The sequence below is a fragment of the Podarcis melisellensis genome, assembly GCF_964234715.1.
Source record: "Podarcis melisellensis genome assembly, chromosome: Z".
Taxonomy (NCBI): Eukaryota; Metazoa; Chordata; class Lepidosauria; order Squamata; family Lacertidae; genus Podarcis; species Podarcis melisellensis.
Genome location: NC_138547.1, coordinates 46,956,399 through 46,983,077, shown reverse-complemented (window position 1 = coordinate 46,983,077; position 26,679 = coordinate 46,956,399). Strand labels below are relative to the sequence as shown.

The following is a 26,679-nucleotide window of genomic DNA, read 5'->3' as shown; positions in this document are numbered from 1 at the left end:
ACAAGAAAAAATAAAACTGAGTTGTTTGATGGATTTTCAGGCATAAAGCATCTGTAGAAAAATGGGTATGCAATATGTTGTGGCACCTGGCATAAAAAGAAGAGAAACAGGCAGAAAGATTTCCCTCCAAAAACAACTAAGTATTGGGGTCATCATCTGGTTCACCGTATTCACAGGCTTAAAGAGTGGACTCTTTCCAGCAGGGATGAGGCTTCAGCCCTCCAGCTGCTCCTGGACTGCAGCTCCTATCAAAAGATCCCTGCCTTATCAAAGGCCCTTTTAGTGCAGAATTCTGTTTTCAGTGTCCAACCAGATGCTTCAGGGAAGCCCCCAAAGCTGGGCATGTAATGAGAACTGCAGCCCAACAACAGCAGGAAGGCCAAAGATTCCCTACCCTGTTCCAGCAATATCTTGAAAATGGGCAGCATTCACACTAAACAGGAAGTTTGTCTGCCATTGTTGGCTCGTGAGCTTCCTGGAAGCATCTGGTTGAGAAGCAGGAAGTTGGTCAAAATCAGGGGTGGAGAACCTGCAGTCCTCCAGATACTTCTGGAATACAATTCCCATCATTCCCAACAACTGACCATGCTGGCTGGGGCTGATGGGAATTTGAGTCCATCAGAGAGTCACAAGCTCCTTATCTCTGGTCTAGATGGATCTACTTTAGCCTGATCAGCAAAACTCTTCTTACATTAATTACAAGGAAAAGTTAATAAATTGGATTGTGTCTATCCTGCACTTAACTCTGCACACCCAGGCAACTGAAATTCTGCTCCCCAGGAAGCAGCCTGTAAATTATGCAGCATTATTAAGCAGATTTGCATATGCTTCCTTATATTGCCCAATTCATTCTGCCTGTGTTAGTAGTCCTCAGGAGATGGGATACAGTTGCTTGCTTTGCATACAGGAGCTACCGGTGGTTGGGGCTGGGAATGTTCCCCAGTCTGAAATCCTAGTGAGCTGCTCCTAGTCAATGTAGTCAACAGTGAGTTAGATGAACCAGTGGCTTGACTCAGTGGGAGGCAACTTCTTGTTTCCTAAGGTCACTGAAAGGTCAATCGCAGGAAGCCTTGCTCAGTCTCCACCCCCTTTACACACACACACACACACACACACACTTTTCTTCAAATACAGTGGTACCTTGGGTTAAGTACTTAATTCGTTCCGGAGGTCCATACTTAACCTGAAACTGTTCTTAACCTGAAGCACCACTTTAGTTAATGGGGCCTCCTGCTGCCGCCGGAGCACGATTTCTGTTCTCATGCTGAAGCAAAGTTCTTAACCTGAAGCACTATTTCTGGGTTAGCAGAGTCTGTAACCTGAAGCATATGTAACCCGAGGTACCACTGTACATGAAAGGTTGCTGCATACAAATTGGCAAAGACTTCTTTTCCATTGCTTCAGAGGGCAGGATGAGGTGAAGCAGACTCACAATATAAAGGGCATACTTCAGCTGAACACTAGGAAAAAGTAGCAGTTGGTCTCCTGGATTTTAGACAGGGATTCTTTCCCAGCTCTACCTGGAGATGCTGGGGATCAAACCTGGAACATTCTGCATGCAAAGCAGGTGCTCTACCACTGAGCTGCAGCCATTCCCCAAAGAACCAATGAATTAGACTGAAACTGATGGAACCAACAGCCCAGAGGAGTGGTGGACTCTCCCTGGTCTTCAAGCAGAGGCTATGTTTGACAGCAGTGTTCTGGGGATGCTCTTACTGTCTGGATTTCCTGCATCAAGCAGAGGGTTGGTTTAGACAAGTTTTCTTCCAACTCTTATCTTTCTATGATTCATTAAGCATTGCCCACACACTTGTAAGATTATTGTTATAAGCTTGGGAGTTTGACAGGAGAGAATTAATGTGACCAGAACAACTACAGAAACAAATGGTAGACTGCAGGTGCCTTAGACAAACTGTGTGCACCCATAATTTAACATTCAGACATTACCACACCCAAGTGGCCTGTTTACTGAACATTCATTCTGATTTGTTTGCAAAAAGGTTGCAGGGAGGTTATAAACTGTCCACTGATTTGTTTGTGAGGAAGCTTACACACCACCACATCAAGTAATAGTAATCCCACACATTCCTCTGCGTTTCTGCACCTTTTTCCTTACTGGAGAAAGTCCAATTACTAAACTCAAATATTACAAAAAGCATTTGTAATATTAATGAAGGACAAGGCTATCAGTGGCTGCTTGCCATGATGGCTACGCTCTGCCTCCAAAGGCAGAGGCAGTAATGCTTCTGAATTCCAGTTGATGGAAACCACAACAGGGGAGACAGCTGTTGTGCTCATGTCCTGTTTGCAGGGTTCCCATTGCAGCATCTCGCTGGTCACTGTGAGAACAGGACGCTTAGCTATAGGAGCTATTGGCCTGATCCAGCAGGACCTTAAGTTTTTAAGACTCCAGTGACCTTCCAAAGAAAATCAAGCCTGGGTAAGTACTGCACCGCATGAAATTCCCTGGCAGGACAAACAGGGTAAGCATAACATGACGTTAGAGTCTTAAGGGTTACTAAGGAGCTTAAGTGGAGAAATTGTGGTATCATTATATGATCTGCAACCTACAGCTCTGAAATGATGCAGTGATTGGGATGCGACAATTTCAGAGTCTACATATCAACTCTAATTATTTTGGAATTGCTCATAAAAGCCACAGAAACCAACAGACAGCAAGTACCAAACTCTGCGTTTCCAGTGCTGTGGGGGCTATAATTAGATCTGAGGGACCTAATTTGAAGCTGTCCAGCCGGTCAACAAGAAGCCATCTAGCCATCCAGAATGCATCAGCTGGCTTTGAAATCTGTCCATGAAAATAATAGAATCCTGAAAATAAATCTGTAATTTTGTATAATTTCCTCAGGATGCGTGCTGACGACCACAACAGAATTTATGGCACTGTGAGTCATACCCATCTCCTTCAGAGATGTGTATGGGATGCTAATATCCTTAAGCTATTTTAAAAAATGATCCAGGAGCCCTTATGCAACAAACTCATAAGAGAAAAAAACCCTGCCTCAAAGATCAAAGCTAACTTGCGGAAAAGAAGTCCACTGAACTTCAGGACTGTAAGGACAGCTAAATATATTCTGATGCTATTGTCAGAGATGCTATCAATGGCAAGAAAATAAAATGAATAAACAACTGTACCACTCATTTGGGGCATCAAGCAGGGATCTAGGCTGATGTCTTCTTCATTCAATCCTTAAAAACTGCATAGAATGAAGAAATTGCAGAGTTACAAGGGACCCTAAGGGAGCTCCCTGATAGATGGCCATCCAACCTCTGTTTGAAAACCTCCAATGAAGTCCACCAACTTATGAGTTAGTCTGTTCCGCTGTCAAAAAGTACTTCCTGGTGTTTAGTCAGAATCAGGTCCCACCCTCTGGAGCAGCAGAAAACAAGCTTGCTCCAACTTCCATGGGACAGCCCTTCAAGCATTTGGAGCTGGCTATCATATCACCTCTTTAGATGCTGCCAATACGGCCAACTATTGTCCAGCCTCAAATCTACCATTTTTAGGCAAGGTGATTGAGCAGGTGGTTGCTGAACAACTCCAGGCACGCCTGGAAGAAGCAGACCATTTGGATCCCTTCCAGTCAGGATTCAGGCCTCATCATGGGACTGAAACTGCCTTGGTCGCACTGGTCAATGATCTCCAGCAGGCTAGGGACAAAAGTGAGAGCTGTTTCCTAGTTCTGCTGGATCTCTCAGCAGCTTTTGACACCATTGACCAGAACATCCTTCTGGACCCTCTAGAGGGGCTGGGAGCTGGGGGCACTGTTATATGGTGGTTCCACTCCTTCCTCCTGGGCCGTGTTCAGAAAGTGGTGGTAGGGGATGAATGTTCAGACCCCTGGGCTCTCACCTGTGGGGTGCCTCAGGGTTCTGTCCCCCATGCTTTTCAACATCTACACGCAACCCCTGGGAGATCATCAGGGGGGTTGGGCTGGGTGTTCATCAGTATGCGGATGATACCCAGCTCTACCTCTCTTTCAAATCAGAACCAGTGAAGACGGTGACGGTCCTGTGTGAGTGTCTGGAGGCGGTTGGAGGATGGATGGCAGCTAACAGATTGAGGTTGAATCCTGACAAGACAGAAGTACTGTTTTGGAGGGATAGGAAGCAGGCGGGTGTGGAGGACTCCCTGGTCCGGAATGGGGTAACGGTGTCCCTGAAGGACCAGGTGCGCAGCCTGTGCGTCATTCTGGACTTACAGCTGTCCATGGAGGTGCAGGTCAATTCTGTGTCCAGGGCAGCTTTCTACCAGCTCCACCTGGTATGCAGGCTGAGACCCTACCTGCCTGCAGACTGTCTCGCCAGAGTGGTACATGCTCTAGTTATTTCTCGTTTGGACAACTGCAATGCGCTCTATGTGGGGCTACCTTTGAAAGTGACCCAGAAACTACAACTAATCCAGAATGCAGCAGCTAGACTGGTGACTGTGAGCAGCCGCCGAGACCATATGACAGTAGCCCTGAAAGACCTACACTGGCTCCCAGTACATTTCCGAGCATAATTCAAAGTGTTGGTGCTGACCTTTAAAGCCCTAAACAGCCTCTGCCCCCCCCCATCACAGACAGCACATTTGGGGAAATCCCCTGCAACCAGGGCATGGCTGGGCACTCCAGCAGGAACTGATGCGCATGCATTGGCTTTGCTCTGCTTACACAATGAATTTTGCCTTTATTTATTTGTCCAGGCATTGTACAAGTGCTGAGCAAAGAAGGACCAGAGGATTAGGCACACCACACAGCCCAGCCTCCCTCCCTCTAATAGAATGGTCAGTGGAGAATGCATTCCCATCACTGACATTCAACTGCCTCTCCAGCAAACTTCTGCCCCTGGAATAGGGTGTGTGACATTTCTATTTTTATTTCGCTTAGAACATTCCTTACCCACTCTTCGTTAATTTAAGCAAATCCAGATGAATCACCTGAGTCCAAGTCAGAAGGCAGATGATCGCAACCAGTCAACTAAAGTAAACATGAACACTCTCACTCAAATCTACACAAAGCCTTGACAAATATCCAGGTCTTTCGCTGGTGCTTGTGAATGCATAAATGCACCAGCAACCATGCAGTGCCAGTTTCATCCACTGCATATAGAGAATGCCCTTCACACAAGTGCCAGCCTCATGCTAGGTAGGTGATCAGAGCAAGAAGTATGTTTCCAAAACCCCAGAACATGCTGGTTAGGATCCAAAAAAATAGTGTGATGCTATATGCCTACTCATTCCATGCCCAGGGGCACACGGATGAGGCAGAGCTCACAGGCAGCCACTGCTGTCAGGGTTCCTGTGACTACCAGCAGGCTGCAGAGGCAAAATGTGCTACCCTGAAAATCAGGGCGCAACAACACTAGGGGCTTGGTCTTTTGGCCAAACCTTGGAGAAGGGTGATACCTCGGTGGCATATAGAAGGACCCAGGTTCGGTTCTCTGTATCTCCAAGGAGGGTGGGACCTCCTACAGGAAAATGTATTGGGACAACTCTAGTTGCAGGAGCCTGTGAGTGGGGATTAAGAGGATCTGCTATGCAAGCAGACTCTCTAAAGTGCTGGCAGGATAGCCATATGTGGTAACATTGGGGAAGCACTGCAGAACAATCTAAAGCATCGGTCCATCTGTTGACACTGTAGCCTCAGCTCTCCAGTCTGCCATACCAGAGTCTTTTTCAGTCCTGCCTGCAGGTGCCAGGGATTGACTCTTTTGCATGCAAAGCATGTGCTCTGCTCCCTTCCCCGATGCATTCTCTATGCAAGGTATAATTACTTTCTTTTTGTCTGTCCTGATCTATTACTGATTGATTCCACTGGGCAACTCAGAGTTTTAGTATTGCTATAGAGGGAGGGAAACCTCTCTCTCCACTCCACGTATAGCTTTATAAAAGCTCAGTCTCATCCTCCACCCACTGAACTGATTCTTCTCCTATAGCAGACAAAGGCAAACTCAGCTCTCTGGATGTTTTGGGACTACAACTCCCATCATCCCTGACCACTGGTCCTGTTAGCTAGGGATCATGGGAGTTGTAGCCCCAAAACAGCTGGAGGGCCGAGTTTGTATATGCCTGTCCTATAGCAATATTGCTACTGTCTCAGTATAAGGCAGCCTCCAATGTTCCTATTTAAAACCAAATTGTTCTTTCAAATCAAGAGAACTAGAATCCTGCTTTCCTTTCTTTAATGGAAATGGACTACAGCTCGGTAGGAGAGCGCCAGCTTTGCAAGTAGAAGATCCCCAGGTTCAATCCTGGCACCCACAGGTAGGGCTAGGGAAGACCGCTGTTTGAAACCCTGGAAGGCAGCTGCCAGTCAGTGTGGACAATACTGAACTAATGGACTGAGAGTCTGATTCAGTAATGAGGCAGCTTCTATGTTCCTTCTTCCAGCAGATCTGCAATGGTGCTCTTCCTGAAGGCAGTGTTCTCTGCAGCGTGCTCTGTCAGACACTGGCAGAGGAAGAGGGGGCGGGGGGAGCGCACTGTCCCCAGCACCACGATCCCGGTGGGGTACCATCGCAGCTGCCCCCCCCCCCGGTGCTGGGTGCCACACCCCCACAGGCAGTGCGCCATGCCCCCAGGATGCACGTCACGCCCCTGCAGGTGGCGCGCCACCCCCTGGGACACACTCCAGTCTGCCCCCGCCTGCTCTCTAACCCCCCCCCCCTGCTGTAGCATGGAGCTCCACCACTGCTGTCAGGGTGCAGAAGGGAGAGAGACCAGGGCAGAGGGAAGATTTCTCCTGGAGGAACTGTTTAACAGGTGAGGAGACAGAAAAGAAAACAGCCCTCTTGATCCAGCCCCTTGGGAAAGTTGCCACACACACACACAGAGCTGGTGGGTGGGGGTGGAATCTGGGCCCAACATCCCCTCCAGAAGCAAAAGCAAAGCCATACCAAGCCATCCAACGTTGCACAACCTGCCTTCATGAGCACTGCAGAGTGATGCTGCCTCCTTGGCCGCTGCAACTCAGCCATGTTCTACCTGCAGGCAAGCTGTGCTTTGCTAGCCCTGCACCTGCTTTGGGAGGGAGGAAGCTAAAGTGCAAGAAAGAAAGATTGCAGGCGCACCCTGCCAAGACACTGCAAAGTGAAGCAAGGCAGCCCTTCCTCCTTCCAAAGTCAGGCTGAATAAAGATACAGCCAGAGAGGGAACCATTCTTAGTGCTGCAGCATGAAGCAAGGGGTATGGCTCCAGTTAACAGTCTCCACTGGATGGAACCCAGAAGGGCCACCCTGTCCATGAGTGCAAACACAAACCTCTTCCCTGACTATGGCTAAGTACCCCCACCACCCAAAATCCACAGAGCCCAAAGTGAAGAGCAGCAAAATATCGAAACCACAATCAAGGCTCACCTGCTCCTGCTGGTGCTTTAACTATTCCATGTTTTGCTAAACCAAGGTTTAAGTAAGTGATCAGCTGCCAGGCATGTCAGCTTCAATTATAGTTAACATTTACAGTGGTACCTCGGGTTACAGATGCTTCAGGTTACAGACTCTGCTAACCCAGAAATAGTGCTTCAGGTTAAGAACTTTGCTTCAGGATGAGAACAGAAATCGTGCAGCAGCGGCGCAGCAGCTGCGGGAGGCCCCATTAGCTAAAGTGGTGCTTCAGGTTAAGAACAGTTTCAGGTTAAGAATGGACCGCCAGAACAAATTAAGTTGTTAACCCAAGGTACCAATTTCATTGGTGGCATAGGATGCATTGTGCATTCAGCTAGTGGTAGGCTGGCAACAGTGTGGAACATGTGACACACAACACCTGCCTGCTGCATCTCAGCAAAGGGGTCCCTGCATTGACACACACACCCCCGAACTCCAGAATCTCAATGCAAATCCCCAATTAGACTTTGCAAGCAGGGCAGGGAAGAAGAAGCCCATTCACTGCCAGTATTTCAGAAAGACCAAAGCAGTTAGACCCAGGTAATTACAGTGGTACCTCAGGTTACAGAGGCTTCAGGTTACAGACTCCGCTAACCCAGAAATAGTACCTCGGGTTAAGAACTTTGCCTCAGGATGAGAACAGAAATCGTGCGGCAGTGGCGTGGCAGCAGCAGGAGGGGGCCCCATTAGCTAAAGTGGTGCTTCAGGTTAAGAACAGACCTCCAGAACGAATTAAGTTCTTAACCCGAGGTACACTCTATAGGCTTCTTAAGCAGTCATCGATTCCAGATGAAGCTGACTGAGTGGCTGATAAGGGGCAATGGAAAAGGTACGTAGTGTAACTGATTTGGTCAACAGCTCACATATCTCACACAAAGAAAAGGAGTGTGATTTTTGTGTTAAGGCTCGGTGCCAACTGCAATCCTCTGCACACCCACTTGGGACTTACTCCCAAGTAAGCATGCTTAGAATCAGTCTCCAATTTCTCAGCTGTTGTGGAAATGACATATCTTGCATTTCCTTGAATGGAAAAATTATTCCACCTTGAATTCTTGCCCCTGGTGCTCCAATTTCTTTCCCTTCTTCTGTTGTGTTCTTTATCCCCTTTTCTACATTGTATTTGAAGTTTTTGTACAACTCAGCTTGCAGATAGGGTTAGGGTTTAATGCAGGAAAGAGTAAGCAACCTCCAGATTCCCAGACTATCCCTGTATCTTTGACCCCTTAGCTTGCCTCCCTATCTCTTTGATGTTTAGACAGATATGTCTTGGGTTGCATCCTGTCTACAACTTCCTCCTCCTCACATTTCTCTCCTGTGCTTCAAAATGAGAGATCATCTTAAATCTATCCTCTGAGAACATAGAAGCAGGCATGTCTGCGTATGTCTTCTCTAGATTAGTTAGTTAGCTTAGAACCAAAAACCTTTTTTATCTAAGATATATTTTCTGCAATAAACTCCTGTATTATTTTCTTACTCTACAAGCATCTGTTTTTCTGTGATTTCAACAAGTTTATTCTCTAATGTAATCAAAATTCACAAGCCAGACACTGCTTACTCTGCATACCAAAGAGCTCCAACAGGTAATTCAGTCCAGTAGGAAGACCCTTGGGGAAGTCAGCTGTCCTGTCATGCATGGATCGTTCCAAGCCCTGCTCCCAGTTATCCTTAGAAAGGCTGTGGGCCAAAACAGGGACCTTCTGCATGCAAGGCAACGCCTGTCAAGCTATGGCTCTTCTCTCAGGCATGCAACAAAAGGAATCCCTCAGCCATTCTTGCATAAACAGGAGTCATAGCACAGGCTCCCAAATGGAATGCACCTTTCCAAGCCATGCCACATTGAGCCAAAGCAACCGTGGTGGTGCAGCTCATTCCATCAGAATGACACCACCACAAAAAGCACTGCTGGGCACTTGTGTGCATGTGCCATCCAAACTCTGCAGTGTATAAGCCACAGCCTTCCAGGCATGCCAATGGCCAAAATGCTGGGGCAGGGATTTGTGAGCCCTTCATTAACAGCCAAATAAGCCACTTGCCATCTTAGGAAAACAGACAGTAGCAGCTGCCATTATATCAGGGAGGTTAACAGAACACCCTACACTGCCAATTTTGCCCCTTCATTGCATCAGTCCAAGCTCACGCATGCACAGTCTCAATCTGCTCTGAATAGGCTTTTCTCTCTACTTTTTTTCCAGCTGATTAAATCTTGGCCACTCCATTTTGACTCCGATTGCCTTAATGATGAATCATTATCAGGCTCTGGCCCTGTAGGAAAGCAATTTCAGTGACTACTTTCTTCCCATTTGCAACTACATGTGTTTCACCAGTGCTGTCCTTTAAATTCACCTTCCAAGTCAGACTCCATTCTTGTGAGTAACAAGAGAACATTCCCTCAATTACCTTCCACTGGTAAGCAAAACAAGGAAAGGACTCCTGCTCCAGTGTAAACAAAGTCAAGTATTTCTCCAGAAAAGGGCTTGCTGTTGTCACCTGTGCTGTGAACATGTGTTTTGTTTATTCGTTTATTTACAGTCTCTGCTAAGCCTATTCCAGCTGCCCCTTTTAACACCAATGCAGACACACGTCCCAAAAGATGGCTACAGGCTACAGGCTCCGGATTCATAGAAAGCATTTAGCTGCCTTCCTCTGATACTTGCCTCATCCCCAAGACAGACACACATGCAAAATTCTGCTGGAAGTTAATTGGTGAGCGATTTCATTTCCTATGTTGTGTGCACCAGCTCCAGGGAGCAAATGTGAGCAGATTCCCATTGCTCACAGGGGTGGGCTTTTTTTATAAGAAGATATAAAGATACCCATAAACGATATGTCTGTATCATCTTACCAGCTGCAGATCACCCGTGAGGCATTCAACAGGAGAATATGAGGTTACAATCTGCTGTTGCAACCACTGCCAGATAGGCGGTCAGGGCTCTTTATTCCCCAGATTGTGCTTCAAGAACCCTGGACCTCTCTTGCCTCTCCTACATACCAAACTTTGATTGCTGCCTGCATTCACCTAAAGACCCACACTTTCCCATTGCTAGAGAAACCCCATGTGAATGAAGAACTGAAGCTGTGAACACCTTGCCATCTTAAAATGCAGTGCGGTCATTGCTCTTCCTCCCTCCCTCCCCCTCTCCACCCAACACACACACTGTTTCCAAGTCACCCTCTGTAGGCTGAGAGGGGGCATAGATGCCTTTGGAAATAGCTTAGTCTGTAGAGAGCATGAGATGTTTGGTCTCAGGGTCATGGGTTGTGCCCCACGTTGGGCAAAAGATTCCTTCATTGCAGGGCTGGGCTAGATGACCCTTGTTTTTCCTTCCAACTTTATGATTCTACATGGCTTACGTTTTCAATTCAGATCGAACATGGTTTGGGAGGAAACCACATCAAAACACAGTATTTCTCAAGAAGCTGCAGGATAAATATGGGTTGTGGCTAGTGGTGTGTGTGCAAACCAGTGGTGGGAATGCAGTGGCTGCAGGAGTGTATACAAAGCCTAGGTCAGCCCTCTGTAACCCAACATCCTCCACCAGCAGGTCCCTGGGTAGGCTGCAGCAATTTAAAACTCAGTATTAAAAACAGCTGCAACTAATTACATTCACAGGAACAGTGTGGGCCATGAAAACACACATCTCAGGTGTTGAGGTTCATTAGAGCAACATTCCCATTGCCTCGTCATTTGCAAGGGACCTGGCCCCTCCCTCTCTCCATCCTCATTTTCTTCCTTTCCTTTTTCCTTGTCTTGGAACAAGCCAGGCTTCCTTAACCTGCTGCCCTCCAGGCATTTTGGACAACAACACACACCTTCAGCCCCAGGGTTACATGAGAGAGGGGTATTACAGCTCCAGCTTCTCACAACACAGCTCCTCACAGTTCTGTCTCGGGACAGAATAATTTGTTGGTTTTAGTTCTCTCAGTTTCTCATTTTTCCAATCTTAAATTCAGTTCCACACATTTCTGCAGCAATCTGCATTTTAAAAAACTAATGAATTGGAGTGTGAATTTCTCCTAATAAAACCCATTTTGTATGCAGTTTGACTAATATAGACATTTTTGCCAGCCATCTCCCCCAGTATAATGAATTCAAGTATGTTATTTTCACCAGTATCAGCATTTTATGCACACTTTCCCTAATCTATGCGTTTTTGTAAACGTTTAGTCAGAGAACTGTTTCCAGAATTTAGATAACTGTGGATTTCAAAGGATGGCTATGTATTGGTTAAGTGATCATTTCGTAAGATTCAGCTTCAAATGCAGGCTGAATCAGATTTCTTCCATAGTCCTAATAGAGACACATCAATTGGGGAAAGCAGGACATCAAGCTGATTGGCAGTAGGTTCAGAACAGTAAGGAAACACTCATTCTCAGTGCATGTCCTTAGCTTGTGGAACTCACTGAAACAAAGTATAGTGATGGGTAGAAGCTTAGGCTGATTTCTTTAGATAGGCATATCAATTAGCCATGATAACTAAACAGAGCTTTCACATTCAGAGACGGTATACTTTCATTTACCGTGTCCCAGAGCTGTGTCCAAAGAAGAGAGCTGGGAGAAACTCTTCTTGGAAGAAAGGAGAGGGGTTGCAAAAGCAGTGGATCCTTTCTGCTTGTTGATGAAGTTCCTGAAGGGCAATGATTATATATAGCCGTCCAGAGTGGCTGGGGAAATTCAGCCAGATGGGTGCAGTATAAATAAATTATTATTATTATTATTATTATTATTATTATTATTATTATTATTATTATTATAGCAGGGTTTGGGGACCCCGCAATCCTCCAGTTGTTGCACTACAACTCCCATCGCCCTTTCACTATTAAGGCTAAGGCAGGTTGGAGACCAACATGTAGAGGACCACAGGTTTCCTATCCCTGATATAAGGGATATTCCCAGTAAATCATAGAATCATAGAATCGTAGAGTTGGAAGAGACCACAAGGGCCATCGAGTCCAACCCCCTGCCAAGCAGGAAACACCATCAGAGCACTCCTGACATATGGTTGTCAAGCCTCTGCTTAAAGACCTCCAAAGAAGGAGACTCCACCACACTCCTTGGCAGCTAATTCTACTGTCCAACAGCTCTTACTGTCAGGAAGTTCTTCCTAATGTTTAGGTGGAATCTTCTTTCTTGTAGTTTGGCTACATTGCTCCGTGTCCGCTTCTCTGGAGCAGCAGAAAACAACCTTTCTCCCTCCTCTATGTGACATCCTTTTATATATTTGAACATGGCTATCATATCACCCCTTAACCTCCTCTTCTCCAGGATAAACATGCCCAGCTCCCTTAGCCGTTCCTCATAAGGCATCGTTTCCAGGCCTTTGACCATTTTGGTTGCCCTCCTCTGGACACGTTCCAGTTTGTCAGTGTCCTTCTTGAACTGTGGTGCCCAGAACTGGACGCAGTACTCCAGGTGAGGTCTGACCGGAGCAGAATACAGTGGCACTATTACTTCCCTTGATCTAGATGCTATACTCCTATTGATGCAGCCCAGAATTGCATTGGCTTTTTTAGTTGCCGCGTCACACTGTTGAGCTTTTCCTCCAGCATTCAGAGCCCTTTGTCAACCTTATCTGAATAATCCCCCTAACCCAGTTTATAAAACAGAAGCATCAGTTGCCCTGGTAGGGCAGCATGGTATGGAGTCCAACAGTAGGTGGCACTAGAACAAATGGCAGCCAGAGACCCACTGAACTAGTTCTAAGAAAGAAGGTGACATTGCTGTCACACAGAACAGAATAATTTCCCCTATACTGGAGACTGAGGCTGGAAGAAGTGCTTAAGGGCACCCAATGAGCTCTTGGCTAGCGTGCAATTTCAATTCAAAGTTCACCATAAGAAACTATGATGCTTGGAAGGTCCCCCACATGAGTGCCTGAAGATGGGCAAGTGGTCTGATTCAGTGCACAAGCAAACTGTCTCTATTTTCTGGTGGATTCAATCACATACTGCAAGTTTCATGTTGTGCAATGCTTAGAAGGTCTTGCACAGCAAACCCGCTTCTCCAGAAGACTCAACTTTTTGCAGTAAGGAAAGTGATGGGGAACTGCACTAGAAAGTGTGGGTTAACATTTGCTTTGACACAATGTCATCTGATGTATCCCACAAACAAATAAGAAGGAATGCTCATTAAATAGTCTAATCTCCCCACAAATGTATTGGGATAAATGTTCAACAAATGGGTTGTCTGAGAGCTGCATGCTAAGGCAGATTCTTATGCTCTCTCCCAGATAGTAGGCTTTGCCACTGAAAGATGAGAAATTGCGTGTCTTGTTCTGTGTACACACCAAACATTTAAAGCACATTTCTCCACCTTATAAAGAATCCTGGGAAGTGCAGTTTGTTAAAGGTGCTGGGAGTCGCAGTGCTGTGAGAGCTAAACTACAATTCTCAGGATTGGGGGGGTAGCTTTAAATGCATGGAGTGTGTGCAGCCATCAGAAGCCAAGCACGTGTATACTCACACCCTTTACACATCCCTGTTATAATTATTTCTTCCACATCACCAGTGTGTCAGCTACTGCCTGCCTGAAGCACCCACCCTGTTTCAGTATTTGAGAAAACATGCTTATTCCACCCCTCAACATATGCCCTTCACTGAAAACAATTCTGCACTTATCCCTTGAAGAGACAGAGAGAGAGAGAGAGAGAGAGAGAGAGAGAGAGAGAGAGAGAGAGAGAGAGAGAGAGAGAGAGAGATGAAGGATGGCAAGAGAGAGAGATGAAGGATGGCAAATGACAAAAAGCTCTCTCCATTTCTGCCTGGGAGGAAGAGTTCCATTGTGGCGTTCCCCCCGGCAGTTAGAAAAATCACTCTACGCCTGTGGTCACTCAGCAACAACTAAACTGGATTCTAAACGTTCAGCTATTCTAAACGTTCAGCTCCCCTCCGAGAGAAGGGGAAAAGCACCAGCCACACAGAAACTGAATCCGTTCCAGTACCGATTCAAGTAGTAACGTGCCAGCAGAGGCTCGCACATTCCGACACCAGTTCTAACTCCCAACCCAATTAAAGAAAATAAGTCGCTTGCATCGCTTAGTAACCGAGATCAACACAGGGTCAACGTTCTATTGGAAAATCAGAGATGTTGCTGTTCCGTGGTCCCCTGCTGCTGCTGCTGCTCCATACCTGCGAGTCAACCGGGGAGAACAGCTAGTCCTAATCTACTTCTAGGCGCTCTTGGTGTTCTTCACTGTTGCCAAACTGCGCACGGCCCTCTGGGTTAAGCTCCGCAGTTGGCACCACCGAGGAAGCACCAGGAATGCTGCTGCGCTCCATAGGTGCATGGCAGCAGGGCAGAATGTGCCCTGGCTGATTCCCAGGCTGTTGTTCTTAGGTGCACAAGGAAGGCGCTTCCAAGAGAAAAGGCAGGTTTTGTGGGGGAGGGAAGAAAACAGGGGTCGGAAGAGATTGTTGCTCTGTAGCAGAGCAACTTCTGTGGATGCATAAAGTCCTCGATGCAACTCTCCCCCTGCCACTCGCGGGCAGCATTGCCCGGGGGAGGATATTGGGCAGCTGGGGGAAAAACCCGCCCCCCCCCTCTGCCTAAAACCTTGCAGAGCTCTTGCCTGTCCTGGATTAACAAACCGATCAGCCTGACTCCATAAAGCAGCTTCTTTTGTGTGCATGCTGCTGGGCACCTAGGCACCTGCCCCACGGAAGCCTTTCCGAGCATTGCACTCTGTCTCAGCACCGCCAACATCGGCGAAAGACCATCCGTCTCTGTGAAAACGCCCCTCGAGGCTGGCCAGGGGTCAGAGGCTCGCTGAGGGCTGCTTCTATGTTATTGCTTCGGCGTCAAAGATGTTTTTACTGTTGTTGCGCTCAAAACTCGTTTGCAGGTCCCGGGAGGAGGTCGAAAAGTGGGTTTAAAAGAAAAAGCCTTTAATTAAATAGCAGTTTTGGCCTGCAGTGCTTTTGCCTTGAACACATACACACGAACACAGGCAGCACTCAGGTACACGCTTGCTGGAGGAAGGTAGGGCCTTAAGCGTTTAAAAAGTTGCAAATACTCAAAACCACAAAGCGATCTTAGCTCCGCCAGGCGGCCGAGGCAAAGACACAAGATTTCATTGACAACCCAGCTAACTCCCGGGTCTACTGCCCCAGTCCTGTATATGCTGTTCTCATCGCTCCCCATTTAATCCCAGCAACAACCCTGTGAGTTAGGTTACGTTAGTCCTAAGGTGCGGCACCAGGATGTTGTCAAGCACTCTCCCTGCTCCCTCTCTTTTCATGGGGTGCCTGGATGCCTGGGAAACCTAGGCAAGGCTTCTTGGAGAGGAAAGGATTTACTTTCCGAGGAATCAGCTGACGCGGTAACTCTTTGGTAGATCTGGGCAGTGGGATTCCTTTGGATGTCAACAACAGGAGAAGAGCCACAGGTCTGCAGAGACGGTGGGCGCTTAACCCTCCTGCGGAAGCCCCAGCGCTCTCCTCCGCACGCCCCCGCACTCTTGCGCATCAGCCCCCGTTCACTGCGACGGGTCTAGCGCAGGTGGGCTTCTCCGGGTGGATCGTACCCCACAGGGTCAGCAGGCGATGCGCTGCAAGGAACAGCTCCTGTGGCCGCCCCTCGCGCCGCGCACCCCATGGCCCACCCCAGCACCCACAGGTGACGTGACCTTGTCCAATTTTCCCGGAGAGAAGAATGCTACCCAGGATAACGTGCAGAGCTACAGACTCGTTTGTAAAGGGGGCAGGAAGGACGACAGCCTCTGAGCGATACCCTCCGGAGGCAATGAAGCGTAACTTCACAAGGCGAGGAGAGCGTTACAAAGGCACATCACCACCGAGAACCCAACCTGGTTTGCAGCGCTATCCTACGCGGGTTTTATAGTCTGATGTCCCGTCGGCTCCTCTATCCTAGCGCATCCCCAGCACAGGAAGGGAGGGGAATCGCCGCCTTTCATCCAGCGCGCAAATCCCGCGCACGCTTCCTCGCCAAGTAAAAAGCGTGCACGGGATCGTGGCCAAAAAAAATCTCTTCGCAGCGGGTCCCTGCCTCCCCCAAAGCGTGACTGCCTCTGGGTGAAAAGGGCCTACGAGATATAAAACATAAGCCACGTCCTGGCTGAGCCGTCCCGAGAGAAATTTGCCCTCTCGCTCCCCCTTCCCCGCGGCCGGAGAGGCAGACTAAAAGCAGCAGGGAGAGCAAGGGGCAAGCCTTTCGGAGACGCAGGCTGTGAGAGGCGCGCGCTTCGCTAGGGGCAGCCTACCTGGCAGGCGCGGTGTCCGGCCGCGAGCGAGCGCCGCCCGGAGCTGCTGCTGCTGCTGCTATTCCTCCTCGTCTGGATCCCCGCTCCCCTTCGCGCGGGTCTGCTTGCCATTGCTGTGCGGCGACGCCCGGGCTCAGGCTGCCAGCCTCCTTCCAGTTAGTGGCCGCCGCCGCCGCCGCCGGTCCCGGCGCGCGCTCGCTCGCTCAATCAACCCTGGCGGCGTCGAGGGCGCCTCCGCTGCAGGGGCATCTCCAGAGGCGCGGGGCGGCTTCGCGGCGGCAGGAGCAGCGCCTCCGCCGGCCGCTGCAAGGCTAGGCTGTTGGTCAAGGCTACTGTTACACCCCAGCGCCGCTTCCCAAGAGAAGGAGCCGGCGTAGCAGGAGCAGCCACCGCAACTCAGCCAGCCGCCAGCACCGCCTACCGTCCGCCATCCCGCCGCCGCCGCCTGTCCTCCCCGCTAATCGGATCCGCTGCCGCTGCACGCCTCTGTGGGTGACGGGGAGGGAGGGGAGAGGAGAACGAAAGACCCCGACGTCTTAGTGCTGCTGCTGCTCTTAAAGGAGCCTGGGCCACCAAAGCGCCTGCCCCAAGAAGCCTGCAAACGGTGCCGCCTCTCTCCAAGGACAGAGCGAGAAAGCTGCGGCCTTCAGGGCCCCAGAGGAAACCCCCCCCCCTCCTTAAGGAAGGCAGTCATTGTACCGTTGTGGTCCCGCTATTGTACCGCATAAAGGTGCAACAGGTGAATTGACAGGAGGGAAAGGGGCCACCTGTTGATGTGCAGAGGACAGCGTCTCCTAGGGGCGCGCCTGCCCTCTGTAGGTGCGGTTGCCAACTGACCAGAAGTCCCACCCCACGCTGTTCCTTTCCCTTTAAGAGCAGCTGGATGGATAGAGGTCGGCAGCTGAAGCTGTATGCCACATGGCCATTAAAAGCACAGCTGCAGGGCCCACTTTTTAAATCTGCCAACACTGTGGACAAGAAGATAAAAGGTTACTCCTCCCTTTCTAGCTATGCTTTTCATTGGTAAGTTTTCAAGGCTGGTGGAATATCACAATGTGCAGCTTCCCCATCATCACAGCATTTCTCGGCACTTCTGTCTGTCAGGCACTGGTTAAAATCACAAGCCCAGCTGACTTCTACCAAGTCAAACCACTGCACCATCATCTAGTTCTGTACTGTTTACACTGACTGGCAGCTGCTCCCCAAGTTTTCAGGCAAGGATCTTCCCACTCCAACCCCTACCCAGAGATGAGAAGGTTTGAACCATGGACCTTCTGTGTGCAAAACAGATGCTCTACCACCAAGCTGCAACCAACAGACAAACAACTGTGCATGATCAGAGGAACCAGGGATGATCAGAGGAACCCGCCCGCACAGGCAGCAACTCCAGGGGGCCCTGGGTGCTTTGACATCCACAATTTTTTCACTGTGGGTGCCCGGCCTCCACTGCTACCACCCACTGCCTTACCTCCAACTCTCCTACAACAGAGGCCCCATGGCAGAGATGGAGGCCCTAGCCCAGTCGCTGCAGTGGCACTGGAAAGCGGTGGTGGTGGGTGGATATCAAGCAGCATGATGTCATGTCATGTCACGTTGCAATGTGATGTCACTATGTCATGTCACATGCACCACTGGGCACCCACAGTCTGGGGCCCAAGTTGGCACCTCTGCTTGCCTGTTCTTTTAACAGTACCCCATTCCAAGTTGTTGGGAGTTGCAAGTGAGAAGAGTTGCTGGTGTGCTCAGCTCCTGCTTGCCGGCTTCCCAAGAGGGCACCTGGCTGTCCATTGTGAGAACTGAATGCTGGACTAGATGGGCCTTGACCTGACCCAGAAACCAGGCTCTTCTTATGTCCTTAGGAATGGGCCCCAGTCTCTGCGGTTTCTCAAACTGCTCCTTCCTTGTGGCAGCCTCAGTAACCATTTCTGCTCCACTCTCAGTTTTTTAAATTATTTACTGACACTTGATTCAATTATTTAAGGGCCTGTAATAACTTAATATCTTTATTGGTAAATAATTTACAGTTGAGAAGAGCTTGTTTGCTGCCTTTATGATCTAATAAATTATCCCCGTCTTTCTTGTGAAAAGCTAATACTTCCTGGCAGTGGTGGATCTTCAGTGTAACTGGTGTGAGATTGATATTGTGTGCTATCCTTGGTGATCTCCTTATGTTTCTGTAGCTCAGTGGCAGAGGATATGCTTTGCTCATAAAAGGTCCACCCACAGTAACTCAGAGCAGGGTTTTCAGTGTGGCTGCTCCTGTTCTGTGGAATAGCATTCCTGTTGAAAAGTGACAAGTGCCACTATCTGCACTTTCTGGAAATCATAGAATTGTAGAGTTGGAAGGGGCCACTAGGGTCATAATTAAAGACATTTCAGTTTTGTTCCAATGACCTTTTCCAGCTCGGTGAATGGGTCTCTGCCATGGGAATATACTTTGCATTGTTTGGCATCTCCTGCACTACAAAGGCAGATCAGCAAATGGTGAAGAAGTGTCGATATATTCAGCCTCAAAATATGTGCGGTTGTTTTGTTTTTTTGCTACAGGTTGTTCAGGAAAAGAAAATGGTGCATCAGCTCTACAAGAAACAGATTCAAAATACTGGAAGAACATTGGAGCAATTATCTCTTCATATGAGAGGATTACTGACCATATAGAAAACTATCAGACCTGGAGAGAACTTAAGTTGTTTTTATCTAAAGAAAAAGAAATTGATAATATTTATTAGCAGAAAATTGAAAGAACAATACTGGTGACAAATCTTGGACTTCAATTGTCTTATCAGAGTTCTTGGCATGCAAAACTTGGCATTCTGTGGCATAATTTGCCCTTATAGAAGGGAAATTTTATTTGTAAAAATGGGTATTTTAGGCAAAATTGCATAATTTCACTTTAAAATGCCAGTGAACTTTCACAAGGACTTGTTTTAAAAAAAATCACAAACTGATGTGGAATCTTAAGGGGAGGAAATGATAAATTTGCAGACTCACCCATCGCTGAAGACTCTCATTTTCATTGCTTTCCTGGGCTCCTTAAGAGAAGCCTGACCTGCAGGCATTTCATAAATAAAGCTTTTCCCAACATATTATACTGGGGGGAGGGAGATGTGTTTAGCTAGAGCTAGGGACCTGAAACAATCTAGGCATGGCTGTAGTGTAAAAAAAAAAAAAAATTCCTGTCTCCAATGTGCATACAGACTGACTAGGCCCAAAGGCAAAATCCAGTTCTCTATATGGGCCATTGCAAATATAAACAAGCAAAATTTCAACCTTGCATATACTTGTCCACATATACACAGTGAGTCTGACATCTGAGCAAACATGCATAGGATCAGGCAACAGGTCATTTCTGTGCCTAGAGGTAAGACCTGCCATTAGCTTTGATGGGCATAATTGATCTCAGATACATTCAGAGTCTGCAGGCTTTTGGGGAAATGACACACAAGCTGCCTCTGGCCCAAGTAATGATCCAATGAGACCTGGAAACTCACCAAGAGTGAAAACCATTTGCAGGTGTTTTAAGAACTGGAGTGTTTTTGTTTTCTCTTACTGGATTAAAAAAAGAGAGTTGTACCTACCCTGGTATTGGTGCAGGTTGAACGATAGTTTATACATTTTACGAATAAAAGAAATAAAACGAAATGGCTTGTGCAAACTGCCCAAGTGACTCATTGGCTGCTTTGCAGTTTTGTCATCTGTAAACTCAGGGCTGCACTTTTGTTTTAATTGATAATTTGAAAAACCAGGAAGAAAGTGAAGCAGAGCCTTTTGTAGAGGCCCTCCCACTTGGTCACAAGGAAATACAGATTTTTAAAAAGTAGGATTCCCTGGGTGCCAAGATCCAAGTTTGGGGCAAGGACCATTTGGTGAGCGAACACCAACAGAGATTTATGTAGCAAAGTATAGTAAGGAAATATAGGCTGATAGGCCTTTAAAATATACCCTTCTTTCCAAAGTCCCCCTCTGCCACCATCATAGAAAAATACCACACATTTGGTAAGTGCCAAACAGGAAGGTGGGGTGGAAACAAATCCCAGCCGGGCACACCCTGCTGCCTTTAACAGCAGCCTAATGTGCAGCCATCAGCTGCTGAGGCTTTTCAGGGCATAGAGATAAATATTGACACCAGCTAATGCCTGCACAGTGAGCTCTGATAAAGCTAGTTAAAACCAAGGTGTCTAGCCAGAAGAAGAAACCAGCCAATCCAAAATGGCAATTCCCTGATAACACAGTCTAGCTTGGAGAGTGTAGTGCCTTGGCTGAGGAGCTTGCACTGACAATCAGGGCGTCCCACCCCTTGTTTAGCAGAACAATGTCATCTCTGCTGCACAGGCTTGGCACTGCCTCCTGTGTGTGCCCATATGTGCAGGCAGCACCATGCCAGCTGAGGAGTGTGGAAGGCAAGGAGGCTGAGCCAAGCTTGACACAGATGGGGTGGTTGGTTCCTGGAACAATGCAAAGTTTAGCACCAAGAACCCCTCTCCTCTGGCTGGTATTTGCAGGGTCGTGCTTTCCAAACATCATGTCTGAAAAGAGCTCAAGGAGGTCCAGATGTCTCTGCAGGAATGCAGGAAAGCTGGCCAAGGAGAAGAGAGCCAAGGGGGGAGTGCCGATGTGCAGTTCATCTCTGTGGGAGCATTGCAAAATAGTGGCCATCCAGATGTCTGTGGGAAAGCCACAAGTAGGACTCAAACACAAGTGCACTCTCCCATCACGTGGTATTCCAGCAAATGGTATTCAGAATCACTACCACCTTGAATGTTGAGGCAGTGCATAGCCATTGTGGGTAGCAGCCACTGATAGCCTTCTCCACCATGAATTTGTCCAATCCTTTTTTAAAACCATCCAAGTTGGTGACCATCACTGTCTCTTGTGGTAATAAGTTCCACAGTATAACTTTGCACTGAGTAAAGAAGAGCTTTCCTTCATATATCCTGAATCTTCCAACCTTCAGTGTTATTGGATATCCACAAGTTCCAGTGTTATGACAGAGGGAGAAAAATTCTCCATCCACTTTCACCGTGCCATGCATATTTTTACAAATTTCTCTCATGTCATCTCTTGCCTACTTTTTTACTTGCTGCAACCTTTCCTCATAGGGGAGATGCTCCATTCCCTTGATGCTCCCATCTTGCCCTATTTAGATGCAGCAACCAGAAGTATACACAGTACTCCATTGCTCACACCATAGATTGTTCAAAGGCATGATGGTAGCAAGTGAAATGTTTTCCAGCTTGGAGATAAAGCAATGGAAAAAGCTTCGCCAGCATAACTTAGCCTGAATGGTCTTATATTAGCCATGGTGTCCAGGGACTCCAGGTCCCATCAGCCCAGCCACCATGGCCAATGGGAGGCCAGAGACTGCCCCCTCTGTACTAGCCTATTATTGTCTAATTGGCATTGACTCTGGGGTTTCAGGCAAAAGAGAATTGCTTCCCAGCTATGCCAGCTGAGCATCTCTGAGGGGTTATAAATATTATTTAGAATTATTTGCATTTGTATATAATACTGTTGAATGTTCCAAGCACTTCACATTCATTACATGTCTGGTGCATAGCATTTATTTATTTCATTTAGCAAAATTTATATAACACTTAGCTGTAAATAAAGCCTATAAGCAGTTCACAAAAATGTAAACATACATTTCAAATGTCAGGGGGAGGGAAGCAAAATGAATAAAACCAACAGATAAAAATATATATTCAAAGCTAAAACTACAGATTAAAAAACAAACCAACTTGACATGTCTGGAAATAGAAAAGTTTTTAGCTGGTACCAAAAAGTATTTTTTTGCTCTGTAGATGCAGCATAGCACCCTCTCCATTCTCTAAACAAGACTCATGGAGCCCAGTGTCATTGAAGATCCATGACAGCCTTTCTCAATCTGCCTCCCACCATCTGGGGAAGAAGAGAGGTTGTATTGCAAAATATCTGGTGGGCACTGTTTTTCTGGAAAGGCCATTGCAAAAATCCAGAATTTAAATGGAATCTGCCCTTCACAGCCATATAAGCAGATACATCTGGAAAGACCCTGCTCCTCTCCCTGTTTCCCACAGCCTGGTGTAATTACTTTTGGGCTCAGTTCTCTGCACAAGCTAGCTATTGGCAAGACCACACAGTCTCATACTGCAAACCCTGCCTCCATGAAATTAAAGTCATACACATGCCAATGCAGAGCCTTGTCACAGGCTGGGGGGGGGGGCTGTTGTTTTAAAGAGACATGCATTGGAATGGCAGATCTATGTCTCAGCTTCAAACCCTCCAGCACATCTCATCCCTGATCACTCCTGGTGTCACAGGAATGCAGAGACTTCTGTAGCTGTATTAATTGCATAATTTGGCGTTTTATTACACCCACCTCCCTACAGCATGTAACTATCTCATCAGCTGATTGTCTGATAGTGCGCTTCTGTACCTCAGGTGTAGGGAACATTTGCCAGTCTCATGGCCACATTTTCCCATGGTAAGCTTTCTGGGGGCCACTTGCCAGAAGTGGGCAGGGCCAGAGGCAAAAGTGGGTGGAGCAGCAGGTGCGACTCTTACCTTTGTTCAGTAGGCAGCATTTCAGCCACACAAAAGTCTTAGATTTCTACACAGAAATCTCTCCATCCTTCAGCCTGCAAGCAAGTGGCATTATGAGAACATGTTGCAAATGTGGGCTTGGGAGGGCACATTTTGTTTGAGACTCTGTCCTGCCATGCGATGCCCAAAATCTTTCTGATGCAATGCATGTGGATGGCATTGAGGCATTGCTCCTGGCAGTTGTAAGTTGTCCACAACTCACTTCCATAAAGCAACATGTTCAACACGCAAGCCAGGTTCATCTTGGTTCATCTTGGTATTAGCATCACATTGTCCCATACCCTTTTGGTGAGGTGAGCTATTGCCATAGCTGCCTTGACAATATGCTTGTCCAGCACAGCATTGATGGAGAGGTTGCTGGTTATGGTGGAACCCAGGTAGACCATAAATAAATAAGTAAATTCACTCTAATCTCCGAAATTTGGGGGAGGGACATTGAAGTAAATGAGCAAATTTATTCTGCCCATGGTTCATCAGCCTCCTCTGAGTTTTGCACCAGGAACAGTGTGTATGCAGTGGACTTGGACTGTTAGGGTGACCAGTTTCTTTCCCAGTTAGTCTTTCCCCCAATCTGGTGCAGAACTATGCGTTCTACTGCTCAGTTAGCAAGAGTACAGTTGGAGCTATCCACGGTCCTGATCGCTGCTTGCTGGGATCTGCTGTGACTAAGTCAGCAGCAAACTGATTTAACTTGACTTGTTATACCTGGACCGAGCTCTGACTGACTGACTTTGACCCGTTCTACTTGGATGGACCTGCTGTGTTGTAATCTGACCTATTTACCTAGATCTGCCTTTCTGCTTGCATCAACCCAGTTCAGCCTCCCTCTCCCTGTGCAGGCCCCAAGCCTCAACAAAAAAGGACCGCCACGCTCTCAGCATAACCTAGGAGCATAGCAGGCTGCCTTATTCCGAGTCAGAGCTTTGGCCCATCTTGCTCAGTGTTCTCCACACTGACTGGCAGCAGCTCTCCAGGGCTTCAGAGAAAGATCTTTCTCAGCCAAACCTGGCAATGTCAGGCAAAGCAGATGCTCTATCATTGAGCCACAGGTAAGGGAGAGATGCATGCTTCCCAGAGCTACTTGGTGGAATGAAGAGCAACATTCAGATGTAATGTTGGAAAGTAAAACAACTGATGTGCCTCGGTGGGCATCTCTGTGAAATGTTAAGCTTACTCCACTCTGTCTTACCTCCCACATATTTCAAGAATCAATGAAGCTGTTTTAGAGGGTCAGCTGCAAAGCTCCCCTACCTGACCATTTCCATGAAACCAAGAGCAGGAAGGCAGTGGCAATTTCCTAAGTTCATCTGACTGACAAACGCCCAAGGCTTTCTACTGGTCTTTAAATATACTTGGAGCCAAATAAATCCTCAGATACCATGACCGGAATATGTAATGCATCACTGCTATATCCCCTTCTCCTGTTTCCATGATTCCAGCTGAGCTGCAGGACTAGGAGATACCTGTGCAAGTTAATTGATGCGCCCTGGAGCTTGATTGGAGGGGATAGCTCTGACCGCAGGAGTGTCTGTCAGCTTGAATGTAGCTAAAGCTGATAATTTCATACACTAGCTAAAGCAGGGAGAGGCAAGATAGTAGGGCCTTTCCATCAACTCAGCTGAGATAGGCCAGCAATTCTTGGCTCCTCCTCTCCTTACGCTCTTTCTAGTCCAGAGGGTCATTACAAGAACTCTGTAACCAAATAACTAGTGTTACCTCCCTCCCCTACCAACTCTCTTTCCTTGGAGATTTTTAAGCAGATGGCCATCTATCACAGATGCTTTAGTTGAGATTCCTGGACTAGTTGAGGTTAGACTAGATGACCCTTGGGGTCCCTTCCAGTGCTACAATTCTATGATTCCATGATTCCTTTCAGTTTGGAGCCTGACCACAGGGTCTGTCTTTTGGTTGATGTTCATAAGCCATTCCTGCAGCCTTTTTGTCAGCTGAAACACAGGGCAAAAATATTTTAAATAAATAATATAAAATCTTGGATCAGGAACACACACAGGATTGGTTTGAGCAAGAAGGTGTGAGAGGAAGAAGGGGTGTGGTGATTAGAGTGTTGTGCTCTGACCAGGGAGACCTGGGTTCAAATCCCTGCTCAGCCATGAAGCTCACTGGGTGACTTTGAGCCATTCCCTACCTCTCAGCCTAACCTACCTCACAGGGTTGTTGTCAGGATAAAACGGAAAGGAAGAAAGCCATGTATGCCACCTTGAACTCACAGGAGGAAAGAAAAGCTATAAATGTGAAAAAGGAGCTTAAGGGTGCCTTGATGTGCCAGCCATGTACACATGTACAACAACCCCAAATGACTGGATGAATCTGAGCACAGCTTTTGAAAGCGATCCTAAGAATGCCATTCTGTTTAATGACTTCTGCAGACCTGTGATATTGTGGGTGGCAATGTACGTAACGTGGAAAGGGACAAACATTTTCAAGTCAGATTATATCCCCAGAGTAAATTAAGTACAAAGTTTGGGTCTATGCGTGGTCCTCATTTTAATCTAAGAGGGTGAGTCCAAGACATTGTGACTTCCTAGACTGTGATTTTGTGCCTACACACACTTGCACACACACAGCCTCCAGTTCCTCCTGTTCTCTGACCTTGCTGTCACAATATTACAAGGTGCCATTTTTCTCACACTGAGCAAGGCTTAGCTGCCTCCCGCTGCCGCCGTGCCGCCAGCACGCAATTTCTGTTCTCACCCTGGGGCAAAGTTCTTAACCCGAAGTACTACTTCTGGGTTAGCAGAGGGTGTAACCCGAAGTGTTTGTAAGCTGAGGAGTTTGTAAACTGAGGTACCACTGTATAAAATTATGCAAGGTATGCGGGAAACGACAGTTCTGGTCACCTCAACTCAGAAAGGATATTGTAGAGTTGGAAACAGTTCAAGAAAAGGGCAACCAAATGTTCAAGGGACTGAAACAATGTTTCATCGTAGAAAAAGGCTGCTGAGAGATGACATGGCAGCAGTTAATAATATTATGCATGTGTGGAGAAAGTGGATAGAGGAAAATAATTTTCTCTCTCTGTACACTAGAACTTGTGGACTTTCAACGAAGTTGAATGCTGGAAGATTCAGGACAGGGGGGGGGGGAAAGTACTTCTTCATGCAGTACATAGATAAACTATGGAACTCCCTCCCACCGGAGACAGTGATGGCAACCAGCCTTGATAGTTTTAAGAGAAGATTAGACAAATTCATAGAGGATAAGGTTATCAGTGGCTGCTAGCCATGATGGCTATGTTCTGCCTTCATGTTCAGAAACCACAGAGAAGAGGATCTGGGTGGCCACTGTGAGAACAGTGGACTAGATGGGCCATTGGCATGATCCAGCAGCCTATTCTTATGCTATTAAGTTATACGCAGAGGAGACCTCTTTAAACTGACAGCCTCTCGAGTCATAGGCTTCATATATGCCATACATTTCAAGCACATGGCTGTCCCCTAATTAACCTGGGAGTTGTCACTGAGCTACAGTTCCCAGAACC

The 26,679-nt window shown here is 47.4% G+C and overlaps 1 protein-coding gene across 11 annotated transcripts in view; it reads right to left on the bottom strand.

Moving 5' to 3' along the window:
* LOC309361785 (5-hydroxytryptamine receptor 2A-like) overlaps window positions 1-17,521 on the bottom strand; it is a 239,788-nt gene extending 222,267 nt beyond the window's left edge. For all 11 annotated transcript variants that reach the window (XM_081896974.1, XM_081896976.1, XM_081896979.1 and 8 more), the window contains exon 1: window positions 16,599-17,521. The gene's annotated coding sequence lies outside the window, so the exon portion shown is untranslated. The remainder of the gene's footprint in view (window positions 1-16,598) is intronic.
* Window positions 17,522-26,679: the final 9,158 nt, after the last annotated feature.